Source organism: Vulpes lagopus, chromosome 6 (assembly GCF_018345385.1).
Source record: "Vulpes lagopus strain Blue_001 chromosome 6, ASM1834538v1, whole genome shotgun sequence".
Lineage (NCBI taxonomy): Eukaryota > Metazoa > Chordata > Mammalia > Carnivora > Canidae > Vulpes > Vulpes lagopus.
Genome location: NC_054829.1, coordinates 20,831,897 through 20,857,554, shown reverse-complemented (window position 1 = coordinate 20,857,554; position 25,658 = coordinate 20,831,897). Strand labels below are relative to the sequence as shown.

The following is a 25,658-nucleotide window of genomic DNA, read 5'->3' as shown; positions in this document are numbered from 1 at the left end:
TTTGGATGCATCTCAGTGAATCAGAGTATTGGATATTTGGTTTAACATGGGTATTTTTCTCAGAATTCTCTCCACAATTCCTCCCAGTTGAGTCTCTGTTCTTTGATCTATTCTCATGAACACTTTATTCCTTGACGTCACCATGTGGTATTGAAAATGTGCATATTTATTTATTCATCCAATCTGCTAAGTGTCAACACTCTTCTGGATGCTGAAAAATCAGCCGCAAACAAAACAGAGGAAGGCCTTGACCTTGTGGAGGGATGCATAGGTGAGGGAGACAGACTATGTATTATAAAAAGTAAATTATGTAGGATGTTAGGAGTTGGTAGATGTTAGGAAACATTAGTAGTGCAAATGCTCTAAGATGAGAACACGCATGGGATGTTTGAGGGGTAATAAAGAGGTCCCTATGGCTGGAGCAGAGTGAATGGGATGGGTATGCAGGGGCAAAGCAGTAGGCGATAAGGCCCATGATTACATGGCGCCTGGTAGGGCCTCTTTAAGGTCTACTTCTTTGTTTTTGTTTTGTTTGTTTTTGTTTTTGTTTTTGTTTTTTTGCTGACTACTTCTTTGAATGTAATGGGTAGCCAATGCAAGTTTCGAACAGAGTAGTACATGATCTTACATTTTATGAGTCATCTTGGTTGCTATGTTGAGAATAGGGGAGAAATGTAAAAGCAGAAAGATTAATAGTAAAGCTATAGGAGAAACCAAGTGAGAAGAGATGGTCAGAGTGGTAGTAAGTGGAGAGGGGGAGAAGTTTCTTATTGTAGGTACAGTGAATATAGATTCAAGAGAATTTCCTCATCAGTGAATAGGTCTATTTCCCTCTTTACACCATGAGCTTAGCATTCCTGAACACACAGTGTGCTCAATGAATGTGTGATTAATGAATTAAGAAATGAATGAATAAATGTTGAGCAGTTGTAATCAGTCTGTAGCAGGGAATACAAAGCCCTTTCAAGACAGCAAGGATATAGTTAACATAATCTGTGGCCACAAGTTGATAATTGTTATAAAGAATAGCTATAATCATCTTTGGGTACAGAGGCTACTGGTAATTTTCATTTGAAAATATCTGAAATAGATGTTTCCAGAATAGAATTGGAGAGTTTTCTGCCTGAGTGTTGTTCTCAATAAATGCATAAAATGAACCTTCCTTCATCCAGCAGCTGTTATTAGGGAAATGTGTGCAAACAACATACAATTTTGAACTGCTATTAAGTTCCTAAAATATGGTGAGTGGTTGACAGGCCATGGCAATAGCCTTCTAACTCTTCTATCCCCAGTCTCCCTTGCTTTTGTTAACCTGCCCTACTACTCTCAGGGCATTCTTTCTAAGGTCCATTTCTGTTTAAAACTTTCAACAACTATTCATTGTCTTCTGACTTAAGAACAATTTTCTCAAACTTGGTATCCAAGGCACTTCAAAACTTCTGTCTTTACACTATCTAACCATTACCTAAACTTGGGACAAGTATGCTTATTACTTACAGGAATTTAATGTTGTGTTCAGGAGAAAAATTCTGAAGATGAGCTACTTGGGTTCAAATCTCAGGTAAACACTGTAATTAATTTCTCTAGCCCCAGTTTCAGCCTTGGGGAAAATGGAATTTAATAGTTTCTATGTTGTGTCTTTTGAGGACTTATTTAGATAACCAGTGTAAATCTCACTAGAGTATAAGCTCCATGAGGGCAGAAACCAAATTTGTTTTATTCTACACTGAAACTCAAAACTATGTACATGGTAGACATGAAATTTATATCCACTAGATAATTATATTATTTAGTGTCTACTCTATGCCTGGCACTTTTCTAAACTCTGAGGATACTGTGATTGTTCTTCTCATGAGGTTCACATTCTGGTCAAGGAAGGCAGATGATAAACAAAAGTACAAATAAATTAAACATTTGAATTTCATATATTAATAAATGCAATTTTAACAATTAAAATGGGGTAATATACAGAAGCATCTGATTTTGTGGCCATGGAAGAACTTTCTAAAGAAGTCACATATGAACTAAAATCTAAATATTGGAAAAAAATAAAATAAAATAAAATCTAAATATTGGAAAATAAAAATCATATAATACTAGGAATGTGGAAATATTACAGATTGAAGGATCTTATGTGAACAGCCCCTGAGGCAAATGTGTTCTGTGAGCAGAGAAAAGGCCAGTGCAGCTAGGTCACCATGACTGTGATCATGGTGAAGATAATACAGATTGAGTTCAAACAGATAGCCAAGGACCTTTGGCTAAGATAAAAAGATAAAGTTGTATTTTATGTGTAATATGAAGCCCTGGAACTTTTTAAGCAGAGGAATGACCACAGCTTCCCAGGAAGCTGTGTAGAAAGTAGGTTTTATAAGAGAAGAGTAAAAGCAAAGAACTGGTTAGGAGCTCATCCTTACAAGAGGTTTTATACGGGTTTGTCTTTGACTGAAACAATGGAAATGAAGAAAAAGGAAAGATTTGGAAATAGTTTGGAAGTCTAAACAAATGAAAGGCATCAAGGATAGTTCCATTCAATACCACATTATGTCTGTTGTGGGCTCTTCCACCATGAAAATAATATTAAAAAATTGTACTTTATGACTGCATTGGTATAAAGACAAATATAACCCACGATGGATTATATTATTTTTCCTTCTAATTGTGAAAAAGAAATTAAAACATTTTCATGGGCCACTAAAAGTACTGTGGGCCCTACACACTGTAATTATTGGATAAATTGAACCTGGTTCCATTTTTAACATAAAAAATATAAGGTTTAGAAATTATATTTAAAAACTGTAAGATCTTTTTTTTTAAACTGTAAGATCTTAATGCATATTAACTATCACATTATTATTACTATTATTATATTATTATTATTACTATTATTATTTTATTATTACATGCTGGACATGTCCTATGCCTCCTAATCTTTATAGATTTGCTCATCATGCACCTTGAATTTCTCTTTACCTATCAAAAACTCATCCATCCTTCAATGCCCAGATCAAAGGCCAGTTCTTTCTTTGTGTTTCCTAATTCCTCAACTGGTCTTGATCTTTCTCCTTCCTGTCCTCACAAGTCCATACTCATACCTCTAATTACAGTCTGCCTTTGATTCATACTAATTTATGTACTTCTCTCCCTTTCAAGCTTTTGAGTTCCATTTTACGCTTGGCGATATATCTTATACCATGGCTCTCTCTCTTACTGTGCCTAGCCAAGTGCCTTACACAGAGTATAGCCTCAATAAATATTTATTGACTTGAATATCAAGGAACCAGACGGTCAGCCAAATAGTCTCACCAAAGCCTGTTGGGGCAAGGCTGGTCTCCATTATTGCTGCCCAGACCCTGGCACATAATTAATTTGAGACCATCTATTAGGCAACAAAATGCTAAAAAGAGGAATGCCAACTGTGACTCCCCACTTTGCAAAGGATGCTGCCAGGCTACTAAATAACAACTTCATGGAGTATCCATCCAAAACACCATCTGGAGTGCAGACAGAAACTTGTACCTTGTTGACTCCCAGAACCATAAATCTAGAGCCTTGGCTAATCTCCATCATGGTTAATGATGACTGTGATCTATGGCAGCTGAAAGATAAGGATTCTGATTAGACATACAAAGGAAACTAGATCCTGAGTAAATAGAAATATTATTCATTTAAATCACATTTGTTCTACCACTCATTTAAACATTTCATACTCATTCTCCAGTGCTTGGCACCATGGAAGATCCACGTGGATGTGGGATCCAATCCTTGTTCTCAGTAGGACTTTTCTATAGCAGGAAATATAGCTGTGGGGAAAAGATACTGATGAAGCGATAAATGTGAAGATCTCTCTACCTGTGTCCTCACTGAGAAAGTTTTATTTAGTTCCAGCATGGAAATTGTGTGATCATATTCTTGAACTTCAGCTTTTCTTTCTGGAAAAAACCTATTTATTTGTCTACCAGGAATGCTGGATGATTTCACCACTTACTAATTTCTGTGCTTTTCAATAATTTGAGGGTTTTTTTATTGCTCAGTTTTCATCTAAATAGACAAATTGTACTTCAATTTGTAAGCTACTATTTTAGGGAAAAGGAAGGAACTAATATCTCAATGAAATCATAATTGAAGGACTCCTGTGTGGCTCAGTGATTGGGCGTCTGCCTTTGGCTCAGGGTGTGATCCTGGGGTCTGGGATCAGGTCCCGCATTGGGCTCCTTGAGGAAAGCCTGCTTCTCCCTCTGCCTATGTCTCTGCCTCTCTCTCTGTGTCTCTCATGAATAAATAAATACATAATCTTTTTTTAAAATCATAATTGAAATAATTCATACATTTAGCAATATTTATTCAGTAAATGCTAACTAAGATCAAGGCATTTTGATCAATATAAACCAATAGTTCTTAGCTGGTAGCTATTTTATCCTTTAAGCACATTTGACAATGTCTGGAGATATGTTTAGTTGTTTATTATATATCTTATGCTTTCTGACAAACAGGCTTTTTGTTTTGTTTTGTTTTGTTTTTGTTTTTGTTTTTGTTTTTTCATACAGCTCCCTTCTCTTGGAAAATCTTTCTTGGCATTTATTTTCAACCAGGCTTTTCCTGAAGTAATACTGAAATAATCAAGACAATTAATTTTAAACTGGAGGTATGAAGAAAGGAGTCATGACATTTTAGGCCAGATAATTCTTTGTTGTGGAGAGCACAACTGTAGGATATTTAGCCCCAGTAGCACTTTCCTTGTTGTGTAAAACAAAGTGTCTCCAAATTTGTCAAACATCTCCTGTGGGAAGGGGCAGTAATCATATCCACTTGAAAACTATTGGTTTGGGGAAATTAGAAAGAACTAAGAGGTATGGTGAGGTTTTGTAGAAACAGACACTTGTACACACTACTTTGGGGAGTGAAGCCACTTGACAATCTTTATCAAAAGCCTTAACAAATGTTCATAACTTTGAGCTATTAATCACACTTCTCGGGAATCTATCATAAGGAAATAATCGGAAAAAGTTCTATTTTTTATGTACCTAAATGTCTAAATTTCCCTGAAGAAACAGGTAAGTAAATTTGAGCATAGTTACATTATGGAATATTATGCAAACAGTAAAAGATATTGTTAAGAAGAGATTTCTCTGATATTGAGTATAAAAAAAACAAAAAGCTGGTTGCTAAACCCAACAATGTATATTAAAAAAAACCAAAAAGCTGGTTGCTAAACCCAAAAATAAAATACAATAACAAAAAACCTAGGAGGAAATACATTAATAAATTTAATAGTATTATTTTTAGATACAAGTTACTTTACCCTTTTTATTGTATATTTTAATTTTTATAATATGTGAATATTGTGAATTTTTTATCCTTAATTGTGTTTGAATCACTGAGCAATACCAATAGGGGTATCATTGGTAATGTCTTTCTATAAAGGTAGATTAGGCATTACAAGGTTCTCTGCAAGTCTCCCTATAACATTGGTTTGAAAAAAGAGTATTAGTTCTGTTGTTGGCATCCTGTTGATTGGTAGAAAAGAGCAAATGATCAGTAGTTAGTTCTTTTGACCCAAAATTTGGCATCCAAAGCAAACCACTGATGAAATGCATTTGCATTTGAATTATGTCCACTCCAGAGCCAATCCCAGGTCTCTTCCAAAAGCTTTTTATGGTGATGTGAGTTCTTGTTCAGTTTGTTCCAATAGTGGGACTCTCTTCAGAAAAATGACTTCCAGTTCAGCTGAGTGGGGAAAAGGCCTGCCAGAAGAAAGTCATCCCTTTATGAATATGAAATGTTCATAAAAGAGACAGCTTCAGTAAGTCATTCCTCAAAAGAGATGTTGATACTGCGAGGTTCCAGAAACTAGAGTACAAAGCTTTAGCTTCTAATGCCCATTGCAGACACTATTTTATGAAGCATGTAAATGTATGTATTTATTATGATCAGATATCCTGTTTTCTAGATGCTCGTTTATGAACAACTTGGAATCAAGCAATAAGATATCTAAAAACATAGTATTAACATGTGGAACTTGTTTTTGTAAACCATCAAACTACTTCAATATTAAATTGAGTGGTAGGCAAAAGTGCTTGAAAAGGATGCACAGAAACACACACATACATACACCCAGCAGATGTGACCTGCTTCACTTGAAAACATAATTTATTACTTTCTTTGTAGTCATACCTCACTTACTCAATGCAGTAGCACTTTGAAATCTGATCTTTTCCTTAGCTATGCTGAGTTTGCATGTAATGACACATCAAAACATCCATGTTTTTCTTACATGCCACGGGGAAGTGACAACATCCTTTCTTCGTGGTTTTGGTTAACATCTACACATCCTTCCCAAAACACCACCAGGGAATGTTATTTCACTGATGGGAATGAGATGATATGCTTCACATATGACATGGTCTACTAAGGATGCTGCCCAAGAAAATCACAAAGCCCACTGTGAGACCTGAGTAAGTCATTTTCAATATGAAATTTCAGCCACTGTCTGGATTTATCCCCCCTCTGACACAGTGTGCAATGATTCATCTTTTTCCACTTCTAGTGGGGCTCTGTCAGATGTGCAACTGGCTGAGCAGTAAGAAGGAATGATATGAAAATGCATAATTATCCAGTTAGTACATGTCTCAATCCTCCTTGCTTCCAAACATTTCAGATTCATGTAACTATCTCTTCTTTTTCACGTGTGCCTTCTTTTGAGTCCCATCCTTTTTTTTTTTTTTTTTTAAAGATTTATTTATTTATTCATTCAGAGAGAGCGAGAGAGAGGCAGAGACACAAGCAGAGGGAGAAGCAGGCTCCATGCAGGACGCCCGATGTGGGTCTTGATCCTGGGACTCCCGGATCACACCCCGGGCTGCAGGCGGTGCTAAACCGCTGCACCACCAGGGCTACCCTGCACCACCAGGGCTACCCGAGTCCCATCCTTTTATCCAGAGACATTTGGAAGGAAGTGTGTGTCAGAGAACTTGGCACAAGAATGAAGTTCAGAGATTCATTATTTTGGAGTATTCACTATAAGCATTATACACTCACCATTCACAGAGCTCTTGCATATAAAATGTTAAGCACATAGCTAATCTGATGTTATGCTATTGAATCCTTGAAACAACCTTATAAAATTAACTCTATTATCCTCATTTCATATATTTAGAAACTGTGGCACAGAGACACTCAAGTTCTCATAGCTATGATAAATGAGATAAACTGGGATTTTTAAGAAGAGTTTGTTGAGTCTCTAAGGAAACTGAATAATTTTTTTGTGCTTCAGTAACAAAATTCTGGAATAATCTAGAGTTTATAGCTATTTTGTCTCTCCAAAGCTCGACTCCTTTCAGGTCAATTGAGCAAGGTCATTACTGCACTTGATTTCATATTCAAATGCTCTGTAGCTTTCTGTAAGTGACCAACAATGAGCCTCCAAAGATGTGGCTATATATCAAGCCACATTGATGTAGTGTATCACAATGTATACACTGTATACAATGTATACACAATGTATACACAATGTAGTGTAGTGTAGATGTTGTAGTGTATATATAACATACTAAGGATGTGCCTTCAAGGGGTATTTCAGAAAAAAAATGAGCCAGAGATGTAGCTGAGTTTATACTGAAAAAAACCCACATCATAAGATAAAAATACGCAAGTTTGAAATAGTGACTGAAATCCCAGACATTGTAGATTTCCATGAAAGGACCTTTGACTCTGAGGTGTAGTGCCAAGATTTATTCACAGAGCAAACTTTACCAAAATATGAAAAAGAGGTATAATTGTAGCCATCCACTCATGTCTCACTTTCTTTTATAGTATTTTCCTTCTTCCAAACCAATTTTTATTAAGACATGAGGGATTTCAAAGGTGTATCATTTATACAATTATTTGCATTTAAAAAATGGATCATATGAAAGACAATTTTGAAACAAAGGAGTACATTTTTAGCAGTGAGACTTTAGGCATCTGGATTGTAAATTGGTGGCAAGAAATATCAGAGGGCCCTACAAGTTACTACCTCCTCACACAATGCAGGAGAACAGAAATGACTAGAGACTTTCTATGTTCTTTCTTCCAAAACTGTCCTTAAGGAAGTTCTTGGCACATGAAAATTAATCATATCTTCTTCCCTAGCCTTCCAACTACCCTAAGATCCTGACTTACATAATTAACTAATCACTACAAATCTTTACTTCAGGGATCTCTGAGTGGTTTGGCAGTTTAGCGCCTGCCTATGGCCCAGGGCATGATCCTGGAGTCCTGGGATGGAGTCCCACATCGGGCTCCCCACATGGAGTCTGCTTCTCCCGCTGCCTGTGTCTCTGCCCCTCTCTCTCTTTAAAATCTTAAAAAAAAAAACAAATCTTCACTTCAGTATTTATTACAAAGTCACCTCAAATCCATGTACAAACTGAATCCAATGTTTCTGTCGCTACACCTGACCCTTTTCCTGTTTCTCATCTTCTGACCATGCCACACAAGAGTTTAAACTGATAAATAACTTCTACCCTACTGTTCCATCCTCATTGTCAAGGCTCTGACTTAAACCATCATCATCACTTGCTTGGATTTCTATAAAGCTTCTGTATGATGTGCTATAAACGTCATTCTTAAAAAAAAAAAAAAAAAAAAAAAAAAAAGTCATTCTTCTTCAATTCATACCTCATATTCCTACTGGAGAATATTTTTTTTTTACTGTATCATTATTTTTAATGTCCAATGTTTATAATATGAGGGCCGGGCCTTTCTCCTCAATTCAAGTTTATAAATTTTCAATTGGCTTGTGAGGCCAATAGGGATACTTCTTCTTGTCTAATTTGGTTTCTGGGAAGACTTCATTCAGGTCCTCAATGGTCATCTGATCAAATGGAATTATGTTCTTCATCTTCTCCAGCTCTTTTTCATATTCTTCAATCCTGGCCTTTGAGAGGGACAAAAACTCAGCACAGTTTTCACATCTTCTTTTTCCTCAGCATCTGCCTGGACAGTGTATTTATCCTCTGGCACAGGAAACTTCAGGGCATTAAACTTCTTCTCAAAGTCATCTACCAAGCCAGCCTTTGCCACATTGGCCTTGTAGTAAGTCCAGTCGATAGCAGGTGGTTTCTCAGGAAGAGTAGCCAACCTGGCGATAAGCATCTCCTTCCAGGATTTCAGGGAGTTGGCAATGGCCTTCTGGTTTCGGGGTATGATCTCCCCAAAAGCTACCCAGTCAATGGTTTTTAGAGCAAGTTTTCGCCCAGCCATCTTGAGATCCTTCACTGACCCCAGCAGCCCACAGTCCACAGCCTACTGGAGAATATTTATAAAATAGAGCTGACCCTGTTACTCCTCTGCTTGAAAATATTTATTCTATAGATCACATAAAAATCCAAACTCCTTTCTGTGAGGCAAAGCTGTTTATTTTTTTAAGACTTTTTTTATTTATTCATGAGATACACACAGAGAGAGGCAGAGACACAGGCAGAGGGAGAAGCAAGCTCTATGCAGGAAACCTGATGTGGGACTCGATCCTGGAGCCCTGGGATCATGCCCTAAGTCAAAACGCAGATGCTCAACCTCTGAGCAACCTAGGCATCCCAAGGCAAAGCTGTTTAAAAGCTGAGCTTGTTGACTTCTCTACCTCAAATGAGCACACTATTGACTGTCTCTACAGCCCACAAAACACAAGTATAGAAAACTTAAAGTTTTCTTTTTGTCCTGTAATTGAATTGAACTTAGTTCCTGAGTGACCACTTGCATTCTGTTCTAAACCTTGAAGTTTCAAAGTAAATTCAATCACCTCTGTGTTTTTCTCTATTCCAGTCCAGTAATTACTTAGTCATTTTCAGCTGAAACTGAATAGAATTTAGGATTTTCTGCCTCCTCAGTCCCTTCAAAGTATTCTGTTTCCCTCCCCTCTTGGTCTTGGTTCTAAAACTCTGGGTGATTCAACAATTCCCTTTACACTATGGCACAGTAAGCAACATACTTTTTGGCCTCTGTGGTCATGCTGGCATCTGTAGTTAAAGTCCTCATCCTGTTTCCCAGCTTAGGTGATACCCAGTGCTTGTTTGGCAGGTGGCAACTGGTCCATCTGGAACTTCTCCATTGGCTCCTATGCAGCTTTTTGGCATCTAAATTCCAATAAATGTAGGTATATTCTCATCTACTCCATGTAGATGACACAGGCCCTGACTCTGCACTGTGATTTTCTGGTTGACATATTAGTTTTCCCTCTTATCTAATATTTAGGTTTTACTCATAGCTTCAGAAAACATAAAATATTCTCAAAGTCACTTGGGGACTATGGGGAATTGAGAAAGAGATCTACCAGGTAGATACTCATACCACTATGGTTTGGATTCATCAGTGGAGCTGCTGTATTCAAAAACTTCCAGACAACATTGCAAATCTTCCCAAATCTTGGATTTCAATCTTATAGGCAAATTCACTTCCTGGAAGGACATTGAACACAAGGTGGCCCCTCCATGGTTTAATGATCTCTGCAAACTCTCTTCCCTTCAAAATGGAGTCCTTTTATCTACTTGAATAAGAACATGAGAAAGAGAAAAAAACCCACAAAACTATTTTCATCTTCTTACAAATCTATTGGTTGTATGCCACATTGAGGAAATAGAAGTAAGGATTCTAGCATCTTTATTTACGGGATATACATTAAAATTAAAATGAACAAAAAAACTCCTAAAACAAAAATCCTATTAAAAGAAGATTTAAATAAATACTAGGAAATACCATGTTCTTGGTTGGAAAATATCTGGTAGTATAATTCTTTCAACTGTGTTCTACTTCGAGATTGTTTTTCTCTCTTAGCTGACATTCCTACAAACATTATAATTAGTTGATTAATTTATAAAAAAGGAATCCTATTATTTTGATTAGTATTGCATTAATTTTAAGTCAAAGTAGGGAAAATTGACATATTCATAATATTTAATCTTCCCTAATGTTTGGTGAAAAAAGCCAGATCAGAGAACATAATTTATGACTCATTAATATAAAGTAAAACAAGCAAAAAAAGTATTCTTGTTTATTCTTCATTTCCTAACACCATCGAGTGTTTTCATGTTTCTAAGGCTATCTCACTCCTCCACTGCCTGACAGTCTACTTATTGTTCAAGGCTCATTATAAATGTCACTTCCTTTGTGGAGTAAAGAACCAGAAAGCTATAAAAACCTTTGGAATTGATTGGTTGCATCAATGGCCCTAAAACCTCATCCCTTCCTGGGTGCTCATTCTTTGCTATGTAACCTTATAGTGTGTTTCTGTTCTGACTGTAGAGCTTACCATGATATTTGCCTTAGTCAATGAAATGCTAGCATACTGATGTTAAGAGAGACTTGAAAAGCACTTGCTTAATTGGCTTTCTCCCCCCTTTATCCTTACTATTGCTATAAGAAGATGTCTGGTTAATCAGCTGAAAGGTAAAAGACATTTGGATCAGAGCCAAATAGCCTAGTTGTCCCAGACTAAGCCTGCTTAAATTGGCCGTCTGCCAGCAGCCTTCAGACCACATGAGTAAGCCCAACCAAGATCAGCAGAACCACCTAGAAGACCTGCAGCTAACTGCAGATACATGAACCAGTCTAGTTAAGATTATCAGTTTACTAACATCAGCAGAAACCCACAAACTGATGAATTAAATGATTGTTTATTATTGTATATTAATAAACTTCTATGGCATCAGGTCATTGATATAACTTAGAGCTCTTTCTCTTTAGCCAATACTAAAATTCCATAAATAAAGTTTGGTTTCCTGGGACTTCATATATTGCCCCCTTTGAAGTCTACATGACACCATTGATTCTATCACATGGAAAAATGAAAATATAGGAAAGAAAATATGGCACAATAGAATTAGAATAACTTCATTAGACTTTAGTAAAGGCATTAATTTGTAAGGGTGGGCAGAGTACACACACACACACACACACACACACACACACACACACACAAGATAACACAGTATCCCAAGATGATTACTATTCCAAAGCCCAAAGGATTTAGGAGAGAGAGCAGTTATCAGACCCTAGAAGGTAAAAATTGTGGGAAAAGGACCACCCTGAAAGGAGACGTGACTTTCATTGAAAGGAGACAGCAAGCCTGAGGTGCCCTGCAGGGAACTATCATGGGATTAAATAACTCTGCTTCATTCTCTTCCCTTCCTCTAGTCTTTTGCCAGGAGCCTCCATTAGCCAAACCAAACCAAGATTCAGAGGAGTAAAGAGTTCTTTGGTATAATTCACCCATGTGATTGTCTGGGGCAGAGTGAATGGTAAAAAAGGAATAAAGAGAGAATCTGAAGGAGCAAGCAGACTATCTAGCAAAAAATGGCCATGGGTTTATCTGGCTATATGTATGAACCTGTCAAATTCTTTCTTGGGATCATACTTTCACATTGGGGTGGAGGGGATATAGCCAGAATTAGGCACCTTAAAATTGGAAAAGTAGAGAGAGGATGCAGAAGTAGAAGCAAAGGAGAATATATTTAAAAGTTTTTCTCATGTTAAAATTTGCTTAATAAAGGCCCTTCCCAGAATATGCTAACCACTCAGTGAGGATCCAATAAGTAACTGCTAAATTTAGTTTATCTGAACTAACAAGGAAAACATAATATATGAATATACTATTGGTCTCTTGACACTAATGCTATAGATAACCTTCCATGAGTCTACTTAGCTTTGCTAGGGAAAATGATACTAAGGATACAATGAAATATTATCCTGTGTTATATTTTTAGCTTCTTTCTGTAGTGTAATTTTCCTGTCTCCCTACCAACTTTGAGGCAAGGGTTATAAGAAGATTAATATTTCTTTCTTGATGCATAGTTCTGTTTATTAAATAGGGATGTTTGGATGGCAGAGTTGTGTTCTATAGAGTCAATAAGCAAGCAAGGGAAGAGGAAACTTTCATTAGTAGACCTTCTAGAGAGCAATCATTATTATGATTGAGATTGATCTCAACAAAGACTAACTGTTGCATATTGAGTTGCTTCTGGAATATATTTTTATTTTACCCTTAGTCCTCAGCTAAATTGAAAAAGACAATTGAGGCAAGTTAATTTAGCAGGAAAGGGTAGGAATGTATAGAGGTGGGTGATCTTAGAAAAGAAGACCTGGGTTCAAATCCTGCTACTGTAGGCTGGTGGCTGAATGAAGATAAAATTAAGACAGTTCTACCAACATCACAAGGATATTGTCAGCATTAGGTGAGAGTCACAGATGTATCCAAGGAGCTTTCATATCCCTGTGGTCACATATCCAAAACAGACTGCTTGACAGTCTGTCTATTGAAAAGCAAATACAAAAAGAATAGAATCCAGCTACAAACCATCAGGCTGGAGACTTTATGAACAGGTTATCCCTGGCCTGTCTCAGATACTAGCTCAAAACTTTTAATTACCAGTTAGCGTATCATAGTCTGTTTGGGTTGCTACAGTAGCATTCCATAAACTGGGTGGCTTGTAAACAACAAACATTTCTTTCTCACAGTTCTGGAGGCTAAAAAGTCCACAATCTATATGCCAACAGGTTTAGCATCTGGTGAGAATCCACTTTCTGGTTCCAAGTTTATAGATGGCTGTCTTTTCACTACAACCTCACATGGCATAAAGTGGGGAGGGATCTCTCTTGTTTCTCTTTTAGAAGGCTACTGCTCCCATTTATGGGAGGTCCTACCCTTATCACCTAATCACTTTCAAAAGTTTCCACCTCCAAATACCATCACAATGGGATTGATTTCAACACATGAATTTGAGAGGGGACACAAACATTCAGTTTATAAGAGTACCTTTTATTGAGGTCTGGCCAAGAATCAGAAGTATGGCCCAGGCACCTCTGAGAGAATTTTTGCACAAGGTTGCAACAGAACAGCTAAGATTAATTCTCTACCTATGTAATTTAATATCTGAATCTTAGCTAAGCTCTCTTAATTACAAATCTCTCATCCTCATTCTTATTTCTGCATCCTTTACGGTGTTTATAAGCAAATATGTCAGACCCATAATTGTTGAATAATTATCATTTGAATGCCATTGAAAGACATGTTCAATGAGAAATTTAGCTAGTAGTTTGGTTCATTTCTTTCTACAACTTGCTTTGAGTCACCCTTGGTTTACTGTCCCGTTTTTGTTTTGTTTTGTTTTGTTTTTTTGGAGTGATCATTTATTTGATGATGATATGATGGCTAATGAAACAGAGGTGACAATTAAGAAGCTTGTCCATAATTTCTTTTTAATTTGAAGATCTAATTGGCTTTATTCATTAATTCCTGAATCAAGTAGCATCCCAACTAGCAGATAAAAAGGAGCTCCCAAGAAGCTTGTCTACAAATTTTTTATCCTCATTTGAGTTCAGAAACAGTAATAAGTGGCAGCCAGCGTGTTTCCTATCACATGCAAAGGCCTATGACTCATGGCAGTAAACCCCGAGGTGAACTTTTGAGTACACTGAGCCATTTGCGGAAAGAGTCTAGTACAACTAAGAAATTTTTCCTCTGACATGATTCTGCAAAATTAAAAAATTCTTTATAATGGTGTATGTAAGTGTATGTGTGTGTGTGTATGTGTGTGTGTGTATGTACATGTTGTGTCTTGACTCCTTCTAATAGAAAACAGGTCCTCATCACACAGATCCTGGCCTTTCCCACACTCATCTATAGAATTTTTTCTATTAGAAATAATTCCAGAAATTTTCAATAAGAAATAAAGCCAGAAATTAATTTGAACAAATGCTTCACTCAAGAAAAGATGCTATAGTTGGCAAATTGAACTCCAATTAAAAAAATAAAAATAAAGATGCTATACAAATCTGTGGCTCTTCACAGTATCTATTCCACCATAAACAAATAACGTGGAGGGCAGGAGATGACAACCCATTTTGATGCTTCATACTTAATGTCAGATCTTTGTTCCTTGTAACTTGTCATCAGTTGTAAAGCATATGATTGATAAAATTGAAAGTTTGGGGGAGGAAGGGTAGATAATTTTAATTTTTATTAATGAAGATCTTAAAGTTAACCCTGTCTTGGAAACATAGAAATGTGGGGAAATATGGGTTCTAAATTTGTGCTAATGTATTGTCCTTCAGCAGTAGATTGCATTGTCATTGAGAACTAAGTCAATGGGACCTTGGTGTCATATGGCATTTTGTCCCAACACACATCTCAAATGTTCCAAGAGATGAGTCAGTGGTAAGAAATAATGGTATATGTTCATTGTAAAGTGCTAAAACAGACTCAGAATTAAATAATTGCTTTTCATTCCTGAGAATGCCCAAATACTTTAAAGTCATGAGTCAATGCCACCAAATGTCTATTTCTATTAGGTGATGAAGAGGCTCACCAGTGGAGCCTTTTGTGGAAGTATAGCATGGCAGAAATTGAGTAGCCCCAGGAAGGCTTCAAGCAATTGCTTTTTTTATTTGGAATGGGTGCCTCATGGAATGCACATATTTTATCTTGAATGTGATAAATACCAGCAGCACTCAGCAGTAAACTAAGAAAACGACAGAAGCTTCTGAATTCATCTGGTTTTTTTTTCCCCCTTCTTTGCTTCACCTGGATACTTGAAGCATTGAAATGGTATAGGAGTTCTTGAAATTTTTCAACAAGTTTATAATGTTGATCTTAGAACAAAATTGGAATACAGTGTCACACCTGAAACCTAGGAATCAGAATTTTCATTAGTCCTGGAGAACCTCAGTAGCATCAGGGATGCTGAACAGAAACTGCTTAAATCAGTATTCTCTTTAATGGATGATATTTGTTTACTTGTCTATAGCAGGATCCACACTGATGATCAGACATTGGTAGTTTGGGCAAAATAAAATTCTGGTAAGATTTTCTATCCACTAAGGATAGTAAGGAGCTAGAGGAGGTGAGTGTGGAATGCAAGCTTTAGCCACAGTACACGTCTAATTCAGCTCAGACCGCCATAACAAAGTACCATAGACTAGGTGGTTTATACAGCAGACATTTATTTTCTTACAGTTCTGGAGGCAAGAATTCCAAAATCAAGGTACCAGCATGGAAGGGATCTAGTGAGAGTCCTTTTTCTAGCATTCAGGTAGTCATCTTCTAGTATGTCCTTATATGGGAGGAAGAGAGAGAGAGAGAGACAGCAAGAGAGAGAAAGCAATGAGCCCAAACTCTGGTCTCTTCCTCTCCACTAATCCCATCATGGGAGCCCTACTCTCACGACCTCATTTAAACCCCTTACCATCACTTTGGGAGTTTGGGCTTCACACAGGGATGGGGGGATCATATATATTCAGCTCATGACAGCATTGTATCTGAGGTGTCATCTGAATTACAGTTTAAAAGATGAGTAGTAAAAGTACAGGGGATAAGAAGAAAAGAATATTCTAGGCAAAGTGAGTCAACTGAAGAATAGCATGATCTGAGGGTACGTATTGGTGGCCCAGAGAAAGAAGAGGAATCGGAAAGACAACTGTGGTGCTTGTTCAGACATATACATCTCCACCTGCCCCTTGAGTTTTGCCTTTCTCAGTAAAGAGTTTGGGCCAGATATGTGGGTTGGAAACAGCACCTCTAAGAGGGCATTCGCTGGTATTTTTTTTCCTGCCAAGTATCTATTCTCCCTTCTATAAAACAGCACCCTAACTTTCCTTTGAGAAGCCACTATTCCTCCATTCTGGATTTATGTTGTTAGAGCTGCTCTATTTCTATCTTGATGGAAGGCCCATGAACCAGGACTGCCCTAGTAGACATCACATTTCCTGGCACATGACCCAAACCAGACCAATAAAAATCAATCTTAGGATTTTGTCTGTAACCATTGAAAAAAAGAGGACCTGCTTTCATTGATACTGCTTAACTGGAAGATTATACTGCTGAGAGCTGCTACTGTCTATCTTTATATTACAAATGGGGAGCTTGCCTAAGAATTAAACACACATAGGAGAAAAGAATGTCCAGTTCTTTACTCAAATCAGAATATTATGATATGACATAATATATTTCAGACAAGATATCTGAGGATTTGGATACAGCTATGTCAACCAGTCCCCTCAGACTCCTTAGTTATGTGAACAAAGGAATTCCTCCTCTTCCCTTTAAAGGACTTGAGCTGGGTTTTCTATTATATGGAACCTGGAGAAGCCTGTGTAATACAGCTCCCCGAAGGAAGGACTTGGATATTTCCCCAACTTACATACTATTGCCCCTAAGAACTATAGGAAGTCATTGGACTAGGGATCAAGAAACCTGGAGTCTGGGTCTGACTCTGCTATTCCCCATCTGCAATATATTTGGCAAGTCAATTAACTTCAATTAACTTCCAGATATTTCAATCTCCTTCCCCCCCCGAAAAAAAATAATCTAATGAAATATTCAGTGTCTATTTCAAAAGGTTGTTATGAGGCTCAAAATAAGTGGCGAATAAGAAAGCCCTTAACAAATTGAAAACCTGTCCTCATGCAAGTTATTAATTATCATTGCCATTGTAGCAGGCATTGAGGTGCATGAAAATTCTCCAAGTGGTCAAGGGACATTAAGAGTCAGAACGTGACAGTGTGTGTATTTGTGCCTGGGGTGGATTAATGATTCACTTATGAGCACCTTTCTTGGGGTCACAGCCAAAATAAAGTCCACACTTCCCATGAACTGTGGCCAAGTTTTTCTTTTTTTAAAATCCAATTTTTAGGGGCAAAGAGCAGAAGAAAGCGAGGTGGTTGATAGCCTCTGATACACGTGATCCCCTTTGACCATTTTTGTCATCATCTTGTGATTCTGCTCTTGTTCAGGTCACAGATCTAGTTGCTCAAACATCCTAGGATGTTGAGTTCTATCAATTCTGCTTAGCATAAGACTGATCTCATTACCTAGAAGTTATTTGGGAAAGCCACAGATTAAACAAGCTTCTCTGTGTATTTCTCCGGATATTTTTGGACTTCTTATAAAGGTATTCATTTATTTCAATGTTATCTGTCATCTCCAGGACCTAAAATCATAAATCTATGGCCTTGACAGAGATAGCTGAGAGAAAGAGGAGCTCTTTCCATTTTAAAAATCCTTTCCTTTATGAGGAATCCACTTGGACAGGGAAATATAGAAAATATTAAATCAAGAATAGCCAAATTGTCCTACACGAAGTTTTCAGGAAGGCCTTTCCCTAAGACACTATTCTCTTTTATGTACATAATATTGAGTATTGGGAGGCTTAGGTTTCCTTATTAAGTCAGGAGTCTGTCAAATTTAGCTCCCAGGGGACTAGAATAAACTTATTTTCTTTCTTTTCCCTCAACCAAATTCCATAGTTCTTCTCCTCCCATATTTCTCTGTTTGCCTGAGGAAGTGACTTTTCGCCCACAGTCCCCACTTCCCAAAGCAGTGACTTTTTTTTTTTTTAATTAGCTGACACCCACTGCTGTAACAGAGACAGAAAGCAAGAATGCGGAGAGAGCAGCTAGGCACTCTAAAGGCCACAATGAAGACAGTCAAAAATATGACCAGGGCTGGAACTGTGCAAATAGTGGGTCACCACTACTCTCAGGATAGGTAACATTAGAGTCCCAAGGGAGTGTTTGGTGATGCAAAAGCCAATTCTTGAGCTCATGATTCTTGGCCCAATTGCAGCATTCCCCTTCAAAGTCTTCTTATTTTTAGACTGCACCTCATCCAGTGGCCTGGAAAGGTCCACCTTATTCCTTATTCAGAGACAGAGGACTAGATTTTACTATTCTATATGTGCTCTGAGCACAAGAATATGCCCTCTTCTTACTTGGGGTTTGATTTTCCTTCTCCTGTATACACATATCCCAACAGATAATCACTGAGCCAGTCTCCTTGAACACTAACTTTGTGTTTGTGGAAATAAGGGAAATAAGCAATGAATAAGCTTTCTAAACATAGCACAGATACCTTTCCCACTGGTTTGCTAATATATCAAAGACATGTGAACTGTAAGTGAACATCACCAACAGAGACCTGCTCCACCCCCTCCCAGCATGGCAAACTTACTTGATCTCTTTGAATTTCCAGTTTGGAGCTACGTGGGTTCCCCTACCCCCCAACTTTAATTCTCCACTAAGGAAGAGCAAACTTCTTAGGAAATAAGTCACCATGTCATTCACCCTTGATTTCAATGCCCGTTTCCAAATCAGGAACATAAAATGTAAAGTTCAAGGCAAACTAAACCTGAAGGTAAATGTCAAGTTCACTCAGCTACCTATTGGCAAAAGAGTAATTCTCAACCAATTGACCTGCCTTATGGAGCTTGCATCAATGTTAGTCAGGCTAAAAGTTCAGTCCACAGCAGGAGGGAAAAAAACCACATGACTAAGTTACCCACTGAAAAGTGGGATTCAGGGTGTTGAAATTACATGCACAAACTGCCTATGAACAACAGCCAGAAAAAAAAAAACAACAGTAAGTATCTGATGAATATAAGTCCTTTTGCTGTGAACTTAAAACATTATATAGGGATGCCTGGGTGGCTCAGTGGTTGAGCGTCTGCCTTCAGCTCAGGGTGTGATCCTGGGATCCTGGGATCCAGTCCCTCATCAGGCTCCCCATAGGGAGCCTGCTTCTTCCTCTGCCTATGTCTCTGCCTCTCTCATAACTCATAACCCTAAATTATTTTTGTTTTGTTTTGTTTATAAAAGGAGTTTCACAGTTTCCAAAAAGAAAAAAGCCATACCCCAGTACATAAAAAAGCTCTGGAAACATCTGGCTGGTGTGGATGTTCCCTCTACAGGTGGCAATAAGAGTCCTTTTGCCTCCACTTTGCTTCTGCCTGGGAATATACAAGAGTGGAGATGGGTACCGTCCTTTCAGAAGGCCTTAGGAGTTGTACTTTACACAAACAACTAACTACTCAGGGAGCTGATGGGGAGATTTGGTCATACAATGCATATGGCCAGTGATTGGAACAATTGTTTGAAATTTCATTTCCCCCCCTCAGGTTCAAGGATTGAGGCTCAGTGGTGAATCTTGGCTGGGATCACGCAGATCTCATTCTAGTATCTCAGGGGTCACCTGAGAATGTGTACATAGCAAGAATATGGATTCTAGGACACACTCAAAGGAAATTTGTCCTGTTGCTATTTTAACCATGCCACAGCTGCACAGAAGAGAAAAATCTGAGAATATTATTAAGGAAGTTTTGCTAGTAGTTAATTAATCTATTAATGTGTACATTTTCCTCTCTAATTTGAGCAAATTACCAGTATAGGGACACAGAGAATACTATCTGCAGAAGACAGTGGATTTTTTGAATTATGAAGAAATATGTTGGCTAACAATGAGAAATCCATGGGCTAGTGTGAGAGAACAGTTCCCTTGTTGCAGATGAGGCAGGCAGCAGCTGCTTGCACTGGGACTTATGTAAGGCACTGCTCTCAGCCCTGGGGCCCCGGTGCCCAGTTTCCAGCCAGGATCCAAGGGGTCAGCGTGCCAGGTGAATGAAATCCTGCCTTTGTTTGACTGCCCCAGAGTCTCTTGCTCTGGGACGTTCCGTGCAACAGAAACCCAGACACACTTATTATACAGAAACCCAGGAGGGGAAGAGGAAGGAGGCTTGTAGGTGCCAAAGGCAGTGGCAAAAACTGAATAGGCAAGAACTTTCTCTCGGCCAAGTCCGCAGAGTGTCCCAAAGTCTCAGAGATTCCAGTCTATGAGGATGGGAGAGAGTGTTCTATAAAAGCAATCCAACTACTATAACACAGCACACACATCAGAAAATAATGCTGTTTTCAAACAGGAAGTTACATACAGAGGATTTTTTAAGTGTTTTGAAAACATACCTTAATATAGATGTTTAGTTGTATGTGTTAACTGGATTGAAGCTTGTGGGTCTCTACTAAACAGACACAGACCATGTAACGCAATAATGACACTATGGATCCATCTAATGAAGACATAACTAAACTTTCAGGTGATGTCATATAAATGTGGTAATTATTTTTATTTCAAAAGTAGTAAAGAAATAGAAAATAAGGGAAAATATTATTTGCAATATCCCTAATTTGCCCAGTCACCATTATATACAAAATATTTTAAGTTTTGATCATCTCTTTTCAATTAAATCATCTGTTTTCAGTCCTGACTTCAAGAAGGCAATGACAGAGAAGATATTTACAAACACTCACACGAATATAGATATATATGCGAGAAGGCACAGTAAAAATTTAAATCCATAAAAACATTATTTATTGGAACCCTACTGCAATACCTGACACTGTGTTACTATTGCATATCAAATAAACTGTAGCTCCCACCTTCAAATATAAACAACATGATAAGTTCATGTTTCTAAGACCTCCCCATTATAGTTGTTTCTTTGTTATATGGTGGAATGCCTGAAGATGTGCATCCTTGGATCAAGGTTGTAGTTTCACAGGATGTGGGAGAGCCTTAACCTGAGATGTAAAAGAATAATTAGCTTCAAAAGTCAGGCAGGCAGTCAATAATATTTACCCAGTACCTACCCCGTGCACAGCAGGGGCCTGTAAGAAAGCTGGTTAACAAGCAGTTTCTGACCATCCACTCAGTATGCAGTAGATGAAGTGCCATGAGAAATAAAAGAGGACATTGAAAGTCCATGCTCTTGAAGGAGTTTCTTCTAAACACAAAATCCACACGTGGGAATTGACTTGGGGGCACTGACAAAGAAACATGGGAAATTACTATACTTCAGACTGAGTGTAGAAAATACATACAGAATACACAATATAAGAGCCAGGAAAGTTGGGCAGAGTTTGTCCCATGTGTCAGAGAGAAAGGAGAGGTGTAGGGGCTTGCTCATTGCACTTGGGAGTTGCATGCTTTACTCTGCACTTTATTTCTGTATTTCAAAGGCTTTATTTCTCTTTAATTGTGAAATTAAAAATTTAATCTGCGACCACTATTCTCTGACACACTGCTGGAGACCAAGCTATGCATAAACACCTGAAGAGAAATCTTAAATAACTTAGCACTGCCATCAAGGGATAATCACTCCCCCTACAAAGTTCTAGTGACTCTTTAGGAGACTTGGCTAGCCATGATTGGCGGCACAGGAAAGGAATGATGGGGTTTGAAAGTGCTAAAAAGTCTTTTATCTTCTTCGGGAATAGCTACAGTCTTAAAGTAAATTACCAATTTGCCGGTGGTTTTGGATTTAATTTAATTCTGCAAATATATACTGAATTGGAACTGTGGCCCCTGGAGGAGATGGTTAGTGATCCATCTCCAAGAGATTGAAGAAGAATCTTTGGTAAGCAATATTGGTAGTATCACAGAGGTGGGCATTACCTAGGTCTTCCTGGAGCAGAGAAGCTCTACAGAGAAGCTGTCCCTTCCTTTGCAAAACAAGAGAACTAGAACAAAATAAAGCCAGTCCCAGATAGCTGAGAGGAGAGACCAGACAGAGGCAGGAGGGATTGCTGGAAGCCAAGGGTGAAAACAGACTGGCTGGGATGAGAACTGGAAAGCAGTCCTGGAGTTTTGCAACCAAGTATCAAAGTCCTTACACTACAGATCCTCAGCAGGTTTTTCTTTTGTTTGTTTTGTATAAGACACACACTAAAATAATATATTTCTATGAGTATATTCATGGTATGCACATTTCATGTGTAATCTATGTATTTCTCTGTCATTCAAAAGAATATTCTAGAAAATGAGTGAGAATCATTTTTATATGGCTATCTTTGAATCTACTTTGATTTAATATTTTCATTGAAATTAGTCTTCGGAGACATAAATCAAACTACATCATCACACATAAGTTTATTCACAATGATTATGTTCATAGAATGTAAAATATGATGCAGTTTTGAAGTTATTTTACACTTTTTAAGGAGGTAGACAATTATACAGAAAAAATCACCGTTATATAACAAAATTCAGTTATGCAAAAATAAACTTGGAAAAAATTTAAGAATTAATTTATATTTATTAAAATATCAAGACCATTATCTTCATCACTTCTGAAAAGTATAATTTTTTTAAGCAGCAAAGGCTAGTAATTGTTGAAATCAAAAGAGAAAAACACTGAAAGATTATGCGCATTTTCTTCTTCCTAAACCTTTAAAACATCACATGTACATTGTTCCATCTTAACTTGGATAATTTTAAAATTCTGATTTCTCTTTACTGTTGTGAAATAATTCCATTAAGGATTGAACTGGTGAACTATAAATTCTATTTCCTCTTTGATAAGAAATGCAGTTCTCCTCTCTGTACCTAATTCCACATTCCATTTTAGACTTCTCTCATTAGTATTTTTTAAAGCGAATTATTTTCAATTCTTCGTACTTTATCCATTAGCAAGTACAGTTGCTAATAGCTCATAAATAACAGCAGTACACTGAGAACCACTGTTCAGGAGGACTGGGCTCTTCAGTTCTGTCGTGAAGGGCAGAAAGCCAAAGAGAGAGCAGCCTTGAGAAGCAGTGCTAGAGAGTTTAGGCGAGCCTGTCTCAGAAGCTAGGAAAACATAGATCAGCCCAATGCCCTGAAAGGGCAGCAGGAAATACATGAAAATATCATAGGTTTTTACTATTAGAAAATTCATGCAATGCCTGGCATGTGTATGCACAGAGATAGAAACCAATGTAAAGCAACAGAGTAGTGACCATGATTAAGGCAGAAAGTTCTGCATATGAAACTGAACATGAATTAGTGTTACCTAGTGACTTCCAAACCAATACTTAGAGATATGAGCACAACAGAAGACTAAAAGATACAGAGAGTGTCAGCTTGGAACAAAAGTAACCAGATTGATACTGAAAACCTGTTCCTGAGTGAAGAATCTGTGATTAAATTAAATCACACTTCTATTATTCCAATTACAATTAGTTACATAGGAGTTTGCATCAAATGCTGTTTTCAAAAATCCAATATATGACTTTTTAGCTTCCTTAAACCATCTGAATTAAGTAACTGATCTCCAAAGTTTTAATATGTAAGGACTGTAAAAATGGAAATTCTTGAATTTAGGTGAGCCTTAACTAATAAATGAGTCATGATTTTGGCGCTCAAACAAAATCTCCATTGAGTTCTTTATAATGTGTATATATATATTTATTTACTTACTAACTCATTTCACAGCTATTTGGGGGCACTTACAATGTTTTAAGACAGTATTCTAGGCTCTAGGAATATAGCCGTGAACAAGGCAGGCGAGTTGTGCCCTTATCTGAAACTTCAATAGAAACATCCATCCATATGGTGTTGCCAAGAGGGGTTGCACTTGCTGCATCTCACAACCCTCTGCAGTCTCCTCAAGTTGCAACTATCTTAGAAACATATCCCCATATGTTAAACCAGATTCTCAATACAGACTTTGAGCCAGGTGCAGTGATTTTCTTCATCCCATGGTTTGAGAAGAGAGCTATATGGATGTGTGAACAAAGATTCTCTGCACTTCATGAATAGAGAATTACCCAACACCCAAAAAATAATTAGGCTGATTGATTTCTTCTGCTCTGGTTGCATAATTTGTGTGTGTATGTGTGGGGGGGGTGTGGGTGTGTGGGTGTGTGTGTGTGTGAACACAGAGTGAAAACTAGGAAGCCAGAAGAAAAGGAGAAATGCTTATTAGACATTCCCAAGCCAATCTCCCTAATGTCCTTGTTTTGTTTTGTTTTGTTTCTACTGAGTTTTAAACTTAAATCAGCAAAGGCAAACACGCAAGCAAGTAATGTCAAAAAAAGAAAAAAATTGGCTGATAAAAAACACCAGATTTTTATAATAAAATAGTTTTCCAGTTATTAACCCATCCACAGTTTCCTCAAATGAAATATTCCCATCATTGCACGATAGTCCAGATTCTGCTCTAAATTGTGGACAAATGACCTTTTAAGGAATAAATCTTAGTGACGCATAATTTGGGTGGCATTTGCTTCAACACACAATTGGGATGGGAATTGTCTTCATGTGTTTTGCTTCCTCTGGCAACTGGATTTCTTTGTTTTTTATAGGTCTCAAACTTAGGGCCACATAAAAGGTAATTGCATGTTTGCAATTTTTGTTCAAAAAATATGTGTGTTGAGTATGGCTTTGGAATGATATGAGGGTAAATTTCTAGAAAGGAAAGCACTGGGACAAAAATATGTATTTTAGAGTTGTTACTGAATCATAAGAAGTAATTCCTTACAGACATTGTATAAGAAACAGATTTCATGACACACATATAATCTAGAAACAAATAAGCAAATGTAAAGTGAAATGTTTTTTCCTGGTATTGTTTTAATAAATAATTGAACATCAACAACTTCAGTTGCTCTGATCTTTGTACTACTTATCAAATATGTCCACAGTGTATATTAAAGTGTCCTTATGCTGAAATCTAACCCCCTTCCTCTTACAGAGATTATTTTCTCTCCCTATTACCACACTAAGGTCAGCAAATTCAGTACTGGCTTGCCTCTACATTCTCATACCACACCCGGAGAGCAAGAAAGAACTCTGTCATTGATTAGAGATGTGTAAGCCATAACACTTTGAAGACATAGCCCTCTAGGCAGCCACGATAAATCCATTGAAGTGGCCCAGAAATGAAATCCTTTGCCATCAAACAAACAACAAACCAAACTGAGATGAGTTTAATGAATGAGGTTAGCAAATGCCTCTGCCAGGAACATCAGATAATTATAAAGTTCAGTTAGTTATTTGCTGAACATTTAGAATATCCTTACACTTTGTTAGAAAAGGCAAGAAG

The 25,658-nt window shown here is 37.5% G+C and overlaps 1 long non-coding RNA gene across 1 annotated transcript in view; it reads right to left on the bottom strand.

Moving 5' to 3' along the window:
- Positions 1-15,952: 15,952 nt before the first annotated feature.
- LOC121492810 overlaps positions 15,953-25,658 on the bottom strand; it is a 35,541-nt gene continuing 25,835 nt past the window's right edge. The window contains exon 3 of the long non-coding RNA XR_005988301.1: positions 15,953-16,082. This is a non-coding gene — a long non-coding RNA (uncharacterized LOC121492810). The remainder of the gene's footprint in view (positions 16,083-25,658) is intronic.